This window comes from Cardiocondyla obscurior, linkage group LG01 (genome assembly GCF_019399895.1).
Source record: "Cardiocondyla obscurior isolate alpha-2009 linkage group LG01, Cobs3.1, whole genome shotgun sequence".
NCBI classification, from domain to species: domain Eukaryota; kingdom Metazoa; phylum Arthropoda; class Insecta; order Hymenoptera; family Formicidae; genus Cardiocondyla; species Cardiocondyla obscurior.
In genome coordinates this window covers 12,403,884-12,422,954 of record NC_091864.1, presented here as the reverse complement: position 1 = coordinate 12,422,954, position 19,071 = coordinate 12,403,884, and the positions used below count along the sequence as shown (strand labels likewise).

General features: G+C 38.1%; 1 protein-coding gene and 1 non-coding gene across 5 annotated transcripts in view; one reads left to right on the top strand and one right to left on the bottom strand.

The window, feature by feature from the left end:
- The window catches only part of Nachra3 (nicotinic acetylcholine receptor alpha3 subunit), a 66,326-nt gene that overhangs the window by 34,803 nt on the left and 12,452 nt on the right, over positions 1-19,071 (bottom strand). The window lies entirely within an intron of this gene.
- Trnan-guu (transfer RNA asparagine (anticodon GUU)) lies at positions 5,769-5,842 on the top strand. Its single transcript has one exon. It is a non-coding gene; the product is annotated as a tRNA-Asn (tRNA).

The following is a 19,071-nucleotide window of genomic DNA, read 5'->3' as shown; positions in this document are numbered from 1 at the left end:
AATCTTGCGCGCAGTATATAAAATAATTTTTATGTTAAAAATAAAAAAGAAAAATATAATGTTAATCAGAAGGTATAAATTATAAACGAGATTTATGCTCGATTCCTTTCCAAGGATAGAGTATTTATTTTACCTATCGATCAGGAAGATATAGGACACTAAGGTTTTATGTATTAAGGGCACAGAGATCATCTAATTTTACAACTCGCGATTATAAAATAATTCGGCAACTGTATATATTTTTTTAAATGTTATATAAATTGGCGGCTATATACTTTTAATACGAAAATAAATTGATATCTATATACTTTAATATAAAATTTAATATAAAATAAATTGACAGCTAAATTTTTTTTTCTTTTTACGCGTGAGTGACGCGCGGGATATAAGGTCACCCACTTCACGGAAATTATTTCATTCCCGGACTTTCGACCCGCGTGACATTCCACAACGTCCTACTGTTCAAATGAAAATCCCGATATGTCGACCGTCATCGACACTACCAACGTATTCCCGGGCTTCCCTTCGTCATTCCGGCGTGTTCTGGAATCCGAAGGACATGCACACGCATACCCTGTGACCCAATAAGACACCCTTCCTCCCTCTCGAGACAAACAAAAAAAAATTTTACAGATAACCGTGAAGGGTAAGGCAAGTTACGATGCGCGTGCATGTGTAGAAGGACAAAGAAGCTTCTTATTATCCTATCTTATTTTCCTATCTTAAAAAATTGGTGTAACGCGTAAATTAGCTGTTAATTGTTACCGCTTAAAACCGACGCGGATTAGTTCTCTCTCGCTTGGCTTGCTTTACACCAAGCAAGAGTCAACGTCGGCTGGCAAGTCGGCGATTTTGAGATTAGATTTAATTTTAATATTTAATTAATATGTCCAGGCAAAGACGGTCTTCGCGATTTTCGAGATCGAGGACAACCTGGGGGAAGTACCGTCTTTGTCTGGTCATACTAATTAAATATTAAAATTAAATCGAACGAGAATAATGAATAGATAACCGCGGGGGGCGCGGGGGGGGGACGGGGTGAGAGCGAGCGCGAGCCTACATGCCGCGCGCTAGGTATATTCCTCCACTATTCCCACTCTCGCTTTGTCCTTCTCCAGCGGTTGCGCGAGCACACACGTACTACGGCACAGCAAGCACATGTCTCCGTACCGAAAGTAATTCGCACTTCCGTTTAACGAAAACCCTTCCGGCACGATAACTACAATTAAACTTTATATTTCTTTATGTTACAGATCGACGCAGTTGCATCCGCCGTCGTCAACAAAAGTGTCGTCACCGCCGATATTAAGAATTATACGAACCGCAGCCGGTTCGTCGGTCGTTCCGGGAATTCCGCTAAGTATTCGGGCGTAGTTTTTTGGCTTTATTCTAAACGCGAGTGCCAGACAGAAACGCGCGAAAGTGATCGATAATTTTCGCGATTGTAAAATCACGGTCGGGGTGTTCGCGAGTGACTTGTGCGCGGAAGGATGACTCGACACGTCCCATCTGAGAGGAGGAGCAGGCCTCGGATAGGCATCCTGCGTCAGCGGAGCAACTTTTAGGTAAGCATACATTTTTTAAATAAAATCTTTATTAAAAAAAAAAACTTTTACTTTTTTTTAATAACTAATATACTGGCACGTCTACATTAATATTTTCCATTTTATGTTACAGGCACCGGCAGAGTTCTACAACTCCGCTGAAGTTCATGCAGATTGGTAAGTCGCATGATTTTTTTTTTTCGTAGTTTGTAATTGGGGTCTATTAAAAAATAGCGTGCGCATAGTTTTTTCTAGTATTTATAAATTTTGCCAGCTGTGCAAGCTGAACTTTCTAACGTCCCGTACCCTAAACATAACGCCCATTCGCGATATAATAATAAAAATATATACGTGATAAATAAAATTAAATACGATTTTATCTCGAGCATTTAATATATAATACTTTCTGAACAAATAAACTCCGCGCGGTAAAGAATACGTTAACAAATTAATTTCGCTACTTTCGTCGAAATAGATGTGTTTGAAAATATTTTACTGTGCTTTGTAATTATTATTTTTATTTAATTTTCGTATATATATAAATATATATGACTTATCGCAAATCTGTATAAAGCAGTAAGCAATAAACGTTATTGCGGCAGGTCCGTTTCAACGTGACTCCGCGCGGAATTAAATCCTATCTCGCACCTACTTGTAAAGCTCTCCGGCGAACAAAGGCTCTAAATTGTCTGGAAACATCCACCGCGTTCCGTGGAGTGAATGCCGATTCGCTTAGAAATATCCGGCGGGAATTTATTTTCGCGCGTCGACGTTAACGGGAGGCGCATCCTGCGTGCAACAGGTGATTACATGCGTTCGGCAAATATCGTCCAATTAAACGTCATCGTACCCTGCCGGCTCTCGACACGATGACACAATTTTGATTACGTAAAGCGATTTCGAGCGCGTCTGATAAGCAGAGACAACACGCATTATGCGCCACAAACGATCGCGTTTCAAAGGCTAACAGAGGCAATCGTGTGAAATACCGGTACGCGGAAGCACAAATATCTCTTTCAATCCTGATACGATTATAATTTATGATTATTTAAAACAAAAATTTAAAAAAAAACGAATAAAACAACAGAGTTGGTCGAAATAGACGAAAACTAATTTTAATTAATTTTTTAAATTATTATTTTTATGAATTTACACGTAATTGTTATTCGTTAAAAAATGTTTATTGCGGTATTGGCTCACGTAAGTTAATTAATTCTGAATTGTATCGTAATCCTAATTGTGAATTGTAATACGTATGAAAGAATCGTCGCCATCTCGATCTCGCGAAGTTTCCGAAGACAATTTCGATCGCTTCTTGGGAACGATTTAATTCAACTTTCATGGACTTGTGTTCGCTCGAAAATATATATTCGATGCGCATATAAAGGACCGATTGCTCAGTAAACTTGATCTGGCGTCTTGCATTAAACTTTTAGATTTTTATCTAAAGATTCAACTTAAATATCGCTCGAATAAAATATGAGCTCGTGCAAATTGTCCAAATGTGAAAGTGCATTATTGAAATATTAAAATATCAAGTCGAGCAAAATACATATTCCGTGATACAAAGTTGATTTATAATCGTGTGAACTCCACGTTGTTGATAACAATTTGCTTGGCGCGTTGCACATATTCCCCCAAATAATTAAAACAATAAAAATGTGACGCAAAGCAGCCCGTTGTCTCGCGCGAACTTCGACGTTACCGCCACATTCCATAAAATCTCTACATGCTTTTAAATACGGAAACGTCATGCCGCTATTAATTAATACCGTTAATATCCAAAAATAACATTAATCACACATAAAACTAAAAACATAGTAATACGAATTTAATTGATAATACCCAATTAATAACATACATAAATGATACAATATAAAATTCTAATTGACAAAAAAAAAAAAAAAAAAAAAAAAGAAAAGAAATTATTTAAGAATGCTGCAAATTTTCTATTAAAAAAATATTCTCGCCTTAATTTTAATTCGGATATTTTTGCGATATCAAGACATTTAAAGAATAGTTCTATTTTCTTTTTTTGTCTTTCTGAAACGATAAGTAGATAAAGATCGCCACTAGTCAACGTAAGTGTGGTTCGGCATCAGGCGTGTTCGAACTATTAGGGTAGGCGTCAAGGGAAGTATTTCTTAATTAGTGACGGCACTTCGAGCGAGGGAGGGGGAGGGGGCTATCTCGGGGTGTCTTGAGTCGGGTTGAGCCGCTCCCTCGGAGCCGTGCCCCTCACGGTTCGCTCGTAGATCACGATTTGCCCTAAGTGCCTTAAGTTCCATGTCGACGTCGGCACCGATAAATGATCGTAAACGGCTCGTGATATAAACCAGTGCCAACGACGTAAATTGACGGGAAGCTCGAGAGCCCCGTTGTACGTACATATATGTATATATGTATAGATATATAATACATATAAATAATACACCAGCTTAGCATCGAAAGGGAAGTTTAACGAGAGAATTCGAACTATATCCATCATTATTACCTCAACGTTTGCACGATACGTCTGAATATAGAAAAGTTTCGACGAAACCTTTGAAACGACGGCCGCGCCGTCTAATTTAATAACTGATAACTGTCTCGAAACTTTTGTACTTGCTTTTTTACTTGGAAGCGGCAGTTTTCTTAATTTTTATCAACACGAAACTTTTCGTATAAAAGGTAATTAATAATGAGAGATGTTTCTTAAGATATTCCGCATTTAGATTTTCGTGTACTCGCGATGGACGCCGGTAGGGAAAGATTAAATCAGTCGAGAAATTTCGTGGGAGTACTTCAGCGAGGAATTTTCTCCATTTTTTATCGCTAGCGGATCGCCAAGCTTGGCAGCCTCTGCGTTTCTGAATTTGTATTATTTGGATTTGAGTATCACGCTCCGGCAAGTTGCGCAGGCAAAAATATTTTCATGAATATTATTTCGCCCGCGCCCGCTTCCCGGGTCGGCTTTTACCGCGAATGTTAGCATTCGTTGCATTTTAATGTTACTGCGAATCCCGACGCAAAGAGAGAGATTGAGTCCACTGATATCGACTGCAATTTTTAGTCGGATGTAAATACATATTTAAGTCCGCGACGAGTTTGCAGCGCAAAAATATCGACCGTTACTCGATGGTGCGCTTGCAAAATAATCGTTTCATTTCCTTCGACAATTTTAGAATTTTTTTTTTTTCCTAATAAAACTTAAAAAAAAAAAAAATTTAACTTATAAGTAAAAATAAAATTAAAATGCGTAATAAAATATTTATTTTTCGACGATCGTACCTCAATATTTTTATCTTCAAAATTGTTAAAAGTATTATCCGCGGATCCATGTACGAACAAGTAGTGTAGGTATATTACAAAAAAAATTTTTTTTTTTAATTTAATTAACAAGTTCTTTTTTCTTTTATTTTGTTAACGTAAGAAAATAGATATGAATGATACTATCGCACTTTCATCAGCACGAATAAATATGGGGATTCGGTTCGTGTCTATTTACAGTGTTAAAATTGAAATTCACCGAAAGTACATCAGTTTCAATGCTGCATTCAAACACTGTCAGTAAAATTGCGAGAACATGCGCTACGCGTTTCGTGCAGCTTGATTTTATTCGCAGCCGACCGGCCGACAGGTCGCATTTATTTTTGCGAAACACGCTTTGATTATAAAATGACGATGCCGCCTTCGAGCTGTTATCTGACAATCAAAAAGACACTTGCTCTTGCGTTTCTCATCACGGATTGACACGCGATCGATGGACAAAGATAGTTTTGGAAACGTATTATTTTTACCCTTACAAATAGACTCAAAATGCATTATTGAGCAACGTATTAATTCATAATGCAATCTAACAAGTGAGCTCGTTTCATCTTTTTCTTTCTTTTTATTTCAAATTATCTCATAGTTTAACGTGATAATTAAATAATATAATTAGCTTCTTTTATAATTTTATTTATATTTTACAGAAAATTGTAATTATAATGTTTCTAGACCGCACAAATCAAGTAAATACATTTTTATTAATAAATGCATACAGTATAATTTTTTTTTAATAATTAATTTTTACTTTGTGAGAAATTATAATTAAAAATTTTTTAATGGCACTGATTAAATTATAAAAATATTTTATTTATATATATATATATATATATATATATATATATACACACATATATTTATCTATGTATGCACGTATGTACATATATATAAACTCATGTAACGAAGGGAGAGACATGTGCCTCCGTGGCGCAATCGGCTAGCGCGTTCGGCTGTTAACCGAAAGGTTGGTGGTTCGAGCCCACCCGGGGGCGTTAATTTTTTGTACTTTATTTCGTTAACAAAAATATAATTAAAATTTAGTTGTAAAATTAAATAAAGAATATTTATCGTTTAATACAACCGTGTATGAGTCTTTCAAACCTGATAGAAAAAAAAAATCAATACCCTTTTTTACATTCTTTTCACACAAAAAAATATTTAATAATCAGTTTTATAAAAGTGAAGAAAAACGAAAAAGTAGAACTGTATTAAAAATCATACCACAGTGAAAAAAAAAGCAAATCTTTTTGTGCAAAAATATATATAAAAAAAATATAGCGCGATGTTTTTTCGAGATCATTTGTTTTAAAAACTTTGAAAATAGGAAAATAGATAACATTTATTACTTTCTTTTTTAACATTTTTTTTAATGTAAACTTTTGCACGAAAGCCAGTTTGCCTTTCAATGCACCGTGATTCGCAATATATATATTTTGCACTGCTTGCGATTTGCTTAGAAGATATCGTTACGTAAGAGAATACGCAATCACTTTCTCTCTATCTCTCTCTCTCTCTCTGTCTTCTCTCCATTGGTTCTTTCCGAAAATATTTCACTAAAAATGCAATGATTCAGCATAGTCAGCACGTCAGAAGAATTCATGAAATATTTACGCGAACGCGGATCGAGTCTTGTAAAATCCATCTACTCGTATCTCAATCGCGAACACGTGCGATACATCTACAAACGTATCTGTATACACAAACGAAGCAGGTGGTTGCTTCTTTCGTTACTAGATGTCGCAGAGAAATTCAGTAAACTCGTAAGAAAGAATCATTCAGCAGTGCTATATAAGAAAGTGCGGTGGACTTGTGAGCTAGTCATCAGTAAGGATATTACTGATCGATACAGCAAGTGATGAGTCACGGGAGATGATCCATGATTACACTCCACCCTACATCGTAGAGGTATCGCAATTCTACGGTGTCAGGATTTCTGATGCTGTTCATGACTCAATTTTCTTATCTCTCATTAATTTGACGATCAAACAATAATGATGATCCAATATAAATTTGTAATGTTATAATACAACGTTTAAAGTTTTTTTTTGAAACGTAAAATATCTTTGATTGAAATTAATTGCACTTATAATTTTTTTTTCTCGTAATCTTTAATTATAATTTTTAATAAAAATTAAGATCACTTTTTACTTTAACTGATTAACAATCTTGTAATTATGGATCGTATTTACCGCGGCTTTACACTTGCTGTATGTACTTTCATTTTTCTCGCACTGTAAGGGAATTGTATTCAGCTCTGGACCTGAAATCACTTTAATGCGAGACTAGTAACGTAATGTACACGTTCGCGTGCCGGCTGGTTAATCGGAACTTATTAGAAGGCGTCGCGTGCATCACGTGCGTCACGTGTCCGGAACACGCGACGTGTTCGGAGCTTATCGCGACCGGAAATCGGGACAAAAAAAAATAGTAGAGACAATAGCGAAAGTTCACGTGCCCGTTGTCCGCGAAATTCGAGAGGCTGCAGAATCCGACTCTTTAACGTCTGCAAAAACAAATATCCCCGCGCTGCACAATTGCAGCGATAAATACGGTATCAAGCGCCCGTCAGATTTGCGTCCGCGGTTTCGCCCGCAGGTCACGTATCTAAATATCGAAAATTTTTCAACGGCCACATTCGGCCACCTTTGTAGAATTTATTTTTATTCAAATGCCGGCTTAGTTCCGTTTCCTTTGGCACAGTTCTTTACTTTTACGCGACTGAGCTCTTAAAACCGGAAACAGAAAGATAAAAGCGAGATAAAAAAAAAATGGATTTTTATTAAATACCGTGACAGTAAATTTAATATAAATGCAATTTTCAACGCGTAATATACACAGTTTAGTGATAGTATTTTAAATCTAAAAAATCATAAAAAAAATTTGTTACATACAATTAAATAAATGTGTACATTTATTATCGTCCGTATAGATTTAATTAATTAATTTTTTTTTTTTGCAACAAAGAATCTTTTTTTGTCGCATTCCTATTGAACTGTAATAAAAAAGGGAAGCCTAGCTATTTTAGAATTGAACTAAATACCTATCAGCTTCCGATCGTTCGGTAAACTTCATTTTGGGATTCCGCGCGTTTGATCCGGTCAAAAGATTCGGCCTACAAAGAGAATGGCGGCCGATAAAAAGGGATGCAGGAAGCGAACGAGAAAACTAATTACCCGTGCAAAATGGAGACGACTGTAAAGCGCGCATGCAAACCTCACAATAGAAAAGAGATTGGATTAAAAATAGAGAGAAAGAAAGAGAGAGAACTGCTAAAAGTAAAAGGTTGTGTTTTAAACCGGAAGCTTTCTTGCACACGAAAAATTGAGAGCGGCGAAACAGAGAGAAGCGGAAACGTTAAAAGAAAGTGAAAACAAATAGATTGTAATTCCGTCTCTGTTCTTCGCAAATCCCTCGGGGCAATAATTCTTCTCCTTCGCGGGATCTCGTCTTCGGAGCGTTGTTTGAAATTCCGTTTAACTTTCGGCGATCCTTCTCTCCCGTTTACAACTCTTTCGAAATTTTTCCTCCCTGACAAAATCGTTTGCGTTTCGTCCGAGTTTTTTGAAAAATCTGACGTTCCTCAAAAGTAACCTGATCGTATTTAATATTCGTTATTTTGTGAATTTTAATCACTTATTTATTTAATTCTTTTTTTTCTTTTTTTTGTTGTTAACGTAAAAAATTTTCTTCAACGTAAAAGAAACAGGATTGAATAACGCACGCTCTGTAACGCCGAAGAGTTATTTCAAAATTGAATCTCCGGTTATATATCGCGACGCAAAGGTAGCCGATCCTCCCGTCCTTTGTTCTCTCTTTTTTTTCTCCCCCCTTCACTTTCGATACTAAAAAAAAAAAAAAATCCAGCGTCTTCTCGGTACTTTTCTGCCGATTTTTCGAGTCGGGACGGTTCTTTCCCCCTGGGTGCCACACTTAAATCGCCGGAAGCTTCTTTAGTCACGGCTGAAGCTTACTGATAGGCTTCTTGAACTAAGCTCGATTGCTCCGATCTTCTTTGTCGGGATAATGACTTTCCACCTTCTCTTCCCGGCGTTACGACGCTCACCTACGCGCGGGGCACTTTCGTCCCGCCGCCATTCTTTCCCGCTCTCCTATAATTTTTTTTAGCATCCACTTCTCGAGTAACCTAATTCCTTCGTCATGGGTGGATCTTCGCGACCTAGCGCGCCCTCGTACCATCGATCTCCGCCGTTTTCCTGCCGTACATCGTTTCCGCGTTGCTACGAAGACTCGACTCGGAATCGAATAAGCACGATATCGCAACAACGATCTCGCGAGGTACATTCTCGTGGAAGTCTTTTTACCGCGACGACAAAGCTTTAAAATTTATTACACCTTATTATAACGAAGAAGAATTTTTGCCAACAGTTTGTTACGCTTTAAAATTCTGCCGAGCGCGAAGATTTTTACCGTACGATTTTGAATAAATGTACAGAGAATGTAAAAGTATAAACGCGAAGGAAAATATTATTAGGAAGTTTCGCAATATCGATTTTAATTATTATATTATATGCATTTAATATATTGAACCTTTCTGTCATTAATTCTTACATCGCTTTTGTATTCGCCAATTTCAAAGGAAATATTAAATGATGTTCTTGAAGCGCGAGATCGATGTCTGCGAGTGGAAAACTTTTTCGTTCGCGATCGCTTTCGACTTCAAGCTATTGCCACAAAAATGTTTTTTTTTCTCAAAATCCCGGCAATTTCAAAATCCCGAATCAATTTGCGGGGTTAAAAAAAAAACGGAGAACTTCTCGCGGGAGCGGGCGAAACGCGAGGCCCTAAAAGGCTAAGGCGGTATTCTTGAGGATCCCGAAAGCGACGACACGCTGACAAATTGAATTTTAGACTCAGCCGGCCCTTCTAGTCCGATAGATTTTTCCCACGGGTCAATAAAACGTTCTTCTCCCGTTCGATCTTTTCGGGATATCACGTGCAGGCCGCGTCCCACTCTTTCGCGGCCTTTTTCCGAGAAACGAGCGACGATTACTTTTCCGAGCGCCGCCCCGGTAAGTCATATTGTTAAATGGAACATGATGGAACGTAATGATCCACCTTCATCTTCAAAAAGCGTAGCGTAATATTGTAATAAAACTTGAAGGCGGGATAGGTGCACGAATAACAGCTCGGGGAATCGTCGCAAATTGTAATATAACGTTAAAAAAAAAAAAATAGCAAACCCCAAAAATTCTGCAATTGAAAGAATCATTAAACTCCCAGATATTCGATCACTTACTAATTAAAAAAAAAAATATATCTCGCGACTTGAAAAAATTCTCACCAACGTGTTTACAGCGAGGCGGTAACGATTGAATAATTTTCTTATTATCGCTATCAACACGTTTTATTTTATCGTCGCACCCTTCTCTTTCTCGTTTCAAGTCCCAGGGATTTAATAAAATCTTCAGTGAAAACTTACGCGTCCCGCAAGGTCTGGTCGGTTTTAAAAACGATGACGTTTCACTTCGAACCGATTAAGTTATACTTTATCTCGTTCTGCGCCGGTTAGACCGTGACTATATCAAAACGTTACTGATTTGCCACGGTGGCGCGATAACAGGATGAACTTTCGGCCGCGCTAGGTGGTGATACATGGATCATTAGGGAGCCAGGTCGCTCGTTATTGCCGGTTATCGGACTCGCTCCGATAATTCCGTAACCTTTGCGCGACGGAATACCGCGAAAAGACGAGCACGTGGCGTTACAGCCACGGTCTTGTCGGCGAAGTACCTACGCTTCTCGAGATAAATTTGTGAACAGGGCTCATCTACGGGATCTCAACTCCCGGGTAGTTGTTAAATCCGCCGTGCACCGTCAAGGAGGAAATTCTGCTCCTGTTACCCGATGAAGTAGATCGCGGATGTTCGAAACTTCGAAACGCAAGATAGACATCATTATACGTTATCGTTCTCCGTTGCTCGAGTTCGCAACTTCTCGTTTATCGTTAAAATGCACTCCGCGTTTCCGTCGAAAAAGAAAAAAAAAAGAAAAAAAAAATGCAACCGCGTTTAGAACCCTTTTCTCGCTTTCTTATTTTCTGTTTTCCTTCATTCTTTGTTCTGTTTTTTCTTTTTAATAGATATTTTTATATGTTTTGAATGAAATAAAAAGCGAGTTTTAGAGAAGCGATAACAAAAGCGGTTAATTCGGTATTTTTCTAATTACACTTGAACCATAAGGAAAGTTCCTTTCATTTATCAATCGTGATGAAGTTTTGCTGAATGTCGAAACTTTCCTTCGTACTTCTGGCTCGTTCAAAAAGTCTCGAGACCCCATTATGATGAATAAATGTTCTCGATACGGAGATTAATTACTCTCAAGATGTGCAGAAGTTTTTCAAAAGTTCCTTTATCCGTCAGATAGCTCATCGAAATTTTTTAAAAATTTATCGAATCATTTGGAGAATACTCGATTAAACAATAAAATAAAAAAACAATAAAACTTCTAGCTTTATTTCTTCTAAGCGCTTTAATTTCCAGCGTTACTTATTCGACATATACGCACATTGTAAATAAAAATGTAAATATTAAAATATCAGTGTCGAAGTTATTCGAGCAAAATAAAGCTAAATTAATTGGAAGATAAATTGAATAAAACAAAGTTCAAATTAATAAAACGACTAAAAATGGTTCTCGAAACAATCTCCAGTTTAGAATCCAAGCGATCGAGGGATGCGGAATTAATAAGACGGGGATGTTTCCGCGGCTCCGCTTGTGTAACGCAGGGCGCCGCGAGTTATTCGCGAAAAGCCAATTGTGATTTACATGCATAATTCATCGAGCGGCGCTTCTCGCGACCGCGCTCCATCGGGACAGTCTGCGGGATTCCCGTGGAAAAGCGTTCCCTTGGACCGAAAGATTTTTTTCTTCCGCGAGGGGAAGTAACGGAGAACAGGCCGAGCGAGCAGACAAAGCGGTACGACGCTGCCAGCCGCCGCGAAAAACTTTTCCAGCGCCATTTCGCCCGGCTAAACTTCAACGGGATTTTCATAAAGCCCGGCGTAGGACCGAGGAACATGCTGGTGATTCGCGGGGAAAGGGGGGGAGGTAGAAAGAGAGGGTGGCGAGGGGTGGAAGGCAGCGAAATGGAAGGGAAACTTCGCTATCCGCGCGGTGAAAACTCGCGGCGCGAGTTATCTCCTCATCCTCTTTCCCAGTCACGCCGCGATTTTTTTCCTCCCCCCTTCCTCCGCGTATCAAAAAAGCGAAAAAAAAAAAAAAATTCTCGGCAACTAGCGGTTTACGATCAATTCCGCCAAGTTTATGTATCGCTAACTAGCCGCGAGGGCCCGGGGTATTCTAACACCGCGCCCTTTGAAATTGAGATACGAGGCCGGAACGAGGGCTTTAAAAATCAGGTCGAGCGGTCGCGAGTTTTTATGGGAAACGAGACTCTTAATGTTTAGGCGGCTTGTGAATCATTGACGACTTCGCAGCCGATAACGTATATTTTTCTCTTGATATAGGCGACGTGTACAATGTCGTTTAACACTGCAGCTCGAGAAGTACGATTTATTTTGCGACGAACCGGATTCGAAATTTAAATAGAATTTGTGGAAGTTATTATTTAGGCTCGAATAAATTAAATAAAAGACAAAATACAAATAATATAATTATTTGTAAATTAATCTGATGAAGTCTTGATGAAACAAACAACTTTCTACTCAAAATTAAAACCTTTTTCTTTTAATTACAAAGTAAAAATATAATATAGTTAAAAAAGGAAATAAATAAAATTAATTAAATCAGATCCGATAAAATGTCTGATCTTAATATATAAATTTTGATCAATTTTATTTATTTAAATTTAATAAAAAAAGTTCGAAATGCTCGTTTATTTACCGCGCGTCATTAAAGCTGCATGATCGTCGGATAAATCGACCGAAATCACAATTAGAAAAATTTTTGCTTCCCTTAATTGCTTATTGGTTCTTATCACGAGTTTCTTATCTGCCGAGTGCACATTTTGCAGTCTTACTTGAATAAATTATATGTCAAGTACTTTCTTAAGTAAGATAACATCTTCGACAAATATCGAAAGCGAGCAAGAAAAATCGTTTTATACCCTTAATAATCATTCTCTCTCCCTTTAATTATCCTTTTTTCTAGTTATTTGTCTCCCTAAATTCAGCGCAATGAGAGAATGAATAATGCGAACAGAAAAGAGGTCGATAGTAAAGAAATTCTAGGTAATAGTATGAATCGCACCTGCGATCCGTAGAATCTAAATGCCATCCATCTACGTCGTCGGGGACAACTCGTTCAGCATATCAATCGTCTTTCTAGTCGTGACGAATAGCACAACGAGCCGGAAAATATGGCTCCTTATCGCTCTTTTCTTTCCCTTTTCTTTATACATACACATATACACTCTCTCACTCTCTCTCTCTCTCTCTCTTTCTCTCTATTTCTCTTTCGTCTCTGATGTAAGAAATAAAAGAATTAATTCAAAAAATTAATCGAACGTTTAAGTGATTTTTCCAAATATTTTCCAAACTTGAATAAAATTGAATTTAAGCAAATTTTTCTCTTAAACATCAAATATAAATATTCAAAACTTACGCGAGCAGTAGTCGATGAAATTGTCGTTTTTAAAAACCATCAAAATTTATCAAACAAACACGACTAAGAGGAGGCGATATGAAATATATCTTAAAACGCTTTAGCAGCAACGTGTAAGAGATTTCATTTCAATATCCGGCACAAGAGGGGGATTGTCTTTGTTACATTTTCTTTAATTATTCCAAGCGGTTACCACCGTTACTATCATATACAGAGACAATCAATTTAACTGGAAAGCAGACGATTCCCTAGTTATCGCCGCCGCCGATGATCCTGTTTCTGTTTCCAATTTCCTTTCTGCCGTGCTGAATCTGGAGCATGGCTCTTCTTTCGTTCATAAAGTTTCAATAAAATTCACCCAGGAACGAATGGCTAAACGAAAACGCCCTCCGCTCTCGGCCGCCCCCTTCGCTCGCCCGGCTCGCTTCCCGAAACAAATTACCTCTGTTCAGGGGTTCAAACTACCGAAAGCTATTACGCGGCTTCGCCGGTGGAAATTCTCGGAGCGAAATGTAGTCCTAAACGGGCCGATTCCGCGGATTGAAGAGACACGGGTCGACCGACCGACCGTGACGGCGGATCGTCGCTTTAACTCGCTCACCTAACGAAGCGACGCCGAAATTTTCTGGTCGTCTTCGCGAGAGCGAAAGGCAATAAAGAAACGGACGAAGCGTCACTAGTAACGCGAAACTCGAAATTCGGAAGAACCGAGGAAACTCGGAGCGCGTAATTTAATACATCATAAGGCATTGTTTACTGCAATAATACGGTAATACGATGATACATGTTCATCACGGTGTATTCATATCGAATATAATAATCTGAGATAAAACGAGTACAATATATAACTGTATGCAATCAAATGTAAATTCGTAATAATAATGATGATAATAATCATAATAAAATAAGGTACTAATAATAGTAAAATATAATAATTATAATTATAATAATAATAATAATGAAATATAACAATAAATATTATTTTTCTCTCGAAAAAATTGCGAAGGGAATTTGATATCTATAATTTCGTTAATAATTCTAGCAATAAACCTGCATTTGTCGACACAGCAGAGCTGCTATGACATCAAATTTTGGTATTATAAAATCTTCAAGAATAATTAAACTAAATAATTAGGTGCTCTACCAAACCGCGCGTCGTTGACGTACGTTTTTATCAGAGAAACTTCGGTAAATAAACTTCGAGCAGCAAACGATATTAGATCGTTAAGATAAAAGCAGAAAAGACTGTTGAGAACTGTTAGGCTCTTGTTTGAGTCGTCATCTATTGCCGACGCAACCAGGCCAGGGCCTCTTTGTAAGCGCACCTGAATGAGAAAGTTCCTCGGCCGATCTTTACGCGGTCCATTCCCGATAAGGAAAGTTCAATTCTGCGACGGACGTTAGCGGAAAACTTTCGGGGTTTTCCACTGGGAATTTTATTCTAATTAAGTTTTTTATTACGAACACGCGCAACAACGAAAACATATTGGACGATAAATTCACTGTTACTTTGTATCTTTATTAAATAAAAAAAAAGCACAAAATTTACTATCAAAACTTTATATCTTCCAAATGTGAATTTAAGACATTTAAAAATATGCTTTTTAATCCCGCTGCGAATAAACTTGCGGCAGTGAAATCAAGTTAAACGACGTCGACTAAAGAAAAAAAAAGAGAAAATAATAATAATTGCACGAGTATAACTTTTTCGCACAGATAAAATATTTATACGTCACTTATTTGCCCGGAGAAGCGTAGATATAAACGTGCCAGTTTCAAAGTCTCTGCGTCGTTAAAAATTCGAGACAACGTCGCGGGGAACGGAATAAATCGGGGAAAATAATACAAAATATTATTTCTATTATTAAGTACATCCCGAGCAGAAACGCAAGCTACGTCATCTGCAATATCTCGCGCGCTGCAGATCCTTTTAATAAAAGAGGAGAAGGGTAGCATGTGGCTTTGGTCCAGATTGCGCACGATATTTTGTTTAAAAAAAAAAGAAGAATAAAAAAAGAGAGACACCAACCGGAAGCACGTACGCTGGACCGAGCGCGGCATGCAAAGCTCTCACGTTCGCAGAAAATTCACAGGGGGAAGAACGAAAGAGCGCGAGATACAAACGTCGTTCTTTCTGACATTTCTCGCGCGCCCGGGGACGCGAAATTCGAACGGAACTAATTCGCTCCGGTTGGTCCCCACGGTGCCCGATATCTCCCGGCTCCGCGGAACTCTCTCGACGTGTCGCGTGTGACGTAACGCTAGCAGGTGCGCACCCGCCCTGAACAAATTTACGACACCCTTCAACCCTTGCCATCGACAGCGTCGATCTCGATTACGACGAGTTTGGATATCCTCTTTCCCTCCTTTTCTCGTCCTCCCTCACCCACCTCGATCTTATCATCCGTCTCCGGTACCTGCGGGGTGACGTGACTAGCAATTCGTGCCATAAAAGAGTAAGAAGAGCGCAGCGAGGCGACGTGAAACATTAATAATCATCCGCAGCGGCGATATGAAAGTTTAACGCGATTTATCCCACCTCGCATTTTATCTTACCGTCCCCATCCCCCCAAGACCCCTGGTTCTGCGTTTAAATTAAAAGACAGTCCGGCGCTTTGTTTTCCGGGATTCGTGGCGAGTTTAAAATATACTCTTTTATTCGGCGAGAAAGTTGAGAATACTTCTGAGCTCAAAATTGCATTAAAAAAAAAAAGTATGAAAATTACGAATTTCTTAACGGAGCATCTCGTAATAATCTTCGCAAAAGAAGACTGTAAGACTTTAAAGATCGCGCCTTCTTCAATTTTTTAATTTTTTTTTTTTTTTAATACAGATTCAAGGCCGATCTGCCGTCCACGAAGAAAAATCGCTCGTCACGATGTTTCCGTTCCCAACCGCGCCGGACGGTGTTCGCAGATTTAAAAGTAAATTCGTATCAGCTCGCCGGGGCTGTTCCTCGCTTTAAGTGTGTCACAAGTAGAATCGTTCCTTTCTATCGCTACGTGCTTAAACATTGAGCAGCGCGGGTCGAGCTATACAATTTCTTCGATTCCCGATGCCGGTTGGTCCATTACAGTTTCAAGATACGAGAACGCGCGTGTGCGCAGATGTCCGCGTTCGAGCGCACACACACGTATATAATTTGATATGTAATATACATGTATATATATAGAACACGGATTTTTTTTTTTTTTCTTTTTTTCTTTTTTCGCGGCCTATTTCATATACGGTGTTTTCACTCTCGCCCTCGTGCCGCAGATCGCAGCTTTTGTCGCTCTCTTTTCATCGCGCCGCCCGTAGATTCAGGTCAGCCCCGGTCGTTGCTTTTGCAGCAGTGTACATCTCGCCCTCCCCCGCGGCCTCTTTAACCCTTCTGCTATTCGACTACCCCGTCGCGAACTCGCGTTCATTGCACTCCAGACGCAGTTAGCGCATCGCAGTCGACCGGAAACGCGCCGGCTCGTTTCGCGCGCCCGAATAAAATAACCGGGTGAAAATCATTTTCACGTCGCGAAGTTGAAGTCGGTTTGGTCGGAGGTGTGCCTTGGTATCTACGTGTGGGAAAAATCAACGGCAGAAACGCGGTTAAATGTGTATATACATATTTTAGATCGGGCACGAATGCAAATCTGTTTTGAAAACTTTCGGATCAATTATTAATAATTTAAATAATGTGTATAAAATAATTTTGAAAATATTTCGGATATATTTGTGCGGGTGTATTCGCGCACAGTTAAGTTTCTTTTAAAATTATTATTTTATAATTCAATGCACGAATCCGGTTTTAATAGCGAGTCTCTATTTAAAAAGAGACATTAAATCGATGTATAAAATCGGAATTTTTCTTTTTTTTTTTTCTGCGCCTCCCTCATACCGATTAGTTCGCTCGTTTTATTTATTTTTCACAACGAACAGCTGTCATGTTCTGCATTTTAATAAAAATAGCATTAACTGCTACGCGAGTAATTGTATTTGTAATTGAAAAGTTGATTTGTTTTTGAAGACGAAAGGAAATCGCACTTGCTGCAATAAGTTTGCACGAACATTGTTGTTTTGTCCCACAAACAACTGTCATTATAGAAATTTCACATTTCGATCGACATCGAGAGGATTTGTAATTGGGCGAATTTTATGAAAATCGAACAAGCTTGTTAATTCGGCGGTAAAATTATATGCAATGCTGTATCCTTTCACAGCACAAAGATTAATTGTATATACATTTAGAAATAATGTAAATGCATAAGCACTATAACGCAAACTTTATATTAGTTAACGACAAAATCACTAAATTTAAATATTAATAAAAGTAACATTTATTTACAAATCGCGTATTTAATTGTATAAATAATATAGTTTCGTTTCGATATTAGTAAAATTGAATGTCCGCGTAAATTAAAAATAATTTACGCTTATCAAAATTTTAATAATAAAATAAAAATTTCGACAAACGCTTTACTCGGTTCGGAAATATTTCAACGTCTCCGATCTTATTAAATTTCCGAAAATTCTTGAAGGATGAGCCAGTGACTCGCGCCAGTCACTTCTTCGTTACTTCGTGGTTATTATCAATTATTATTCCCGCCCGACGTGCACGACATTCAATTTTACGAGCCATTAGGCACGGAAATTCTCCAAGCGGCCGCGTATTCCGCCGTTACAGATTTCGGGGTAACATTCTTTGGAATATCGAAAAAAAAAAAAAATGCCGTTGATTAGAACGAAAGACAAAGGCTCGAGTCGACTCGTAATCGGTTGATTAATTTATAATTATCCATCACATCATCCCTATCTCGGCACAGAGAATGTTTCAGAAGAAAATTGCTCATCCAGTTTCTCGGTTATTTATCCTGCTCTTTGATTTAAAGTCGAACTTCTGTTTACGAAAGTGAGAGAATTTATTCTATCGCCATTTCTCCCAAGTTCCTAATCCTCGATTCGATATCTTACTAAATCAAATAAAGGGGCAGATAAGGGGAGTTTATCGTCCAATTAAATTTAAGTATTTCATTCCCAAGTGTTTACAACAGTGGGACTTATTAATCTCTTCTATCCTTTTTCTATTAAGAAAATTAAATTTGGAGTAAAAATAGCAAATAAATTCTTCGCTTTGCCTCGACAAGAATATTGATTTGCGACACTTGAAATCTATTTAAAAAAAAAAAAAAAACAGTTTAATTAAAAAAATTAATAAATAAAAAAAAAATACCCCAAGTAGTTCGTCAATCGTTGTTCACGCGTTGAAATAATAATTAAGAAAAAAAAATGTAATAATAATAAAATAAGAAAATTAAGAATTTAATTTTTATCGGAATTTTATGTTTTAATCAATAACGAATTAATTACGATACTTCGGAATTATTGTACGTCGTAGCTCACACAAAGACGGATCGACATAAACGCGAACGCACACGGTGAGACGTGACACGGCAGTTTCGCGGCGCATAATTCCCTCTCGTCGCCGGTATTGTTTACCAGCTGAAAGGTGGAATTGTTATAATAAATTAATTGGTGCTATTGGCGCCGGTTATCTCCGTAATTCGGCTCGTTACAGTGATACGTATTGTCGTCGCGCTCGCAATTACCGGAGTTTTACACGCCGTGTAGCTCGTTGTCCTTACGTGCGAATTAGCATATCGTTA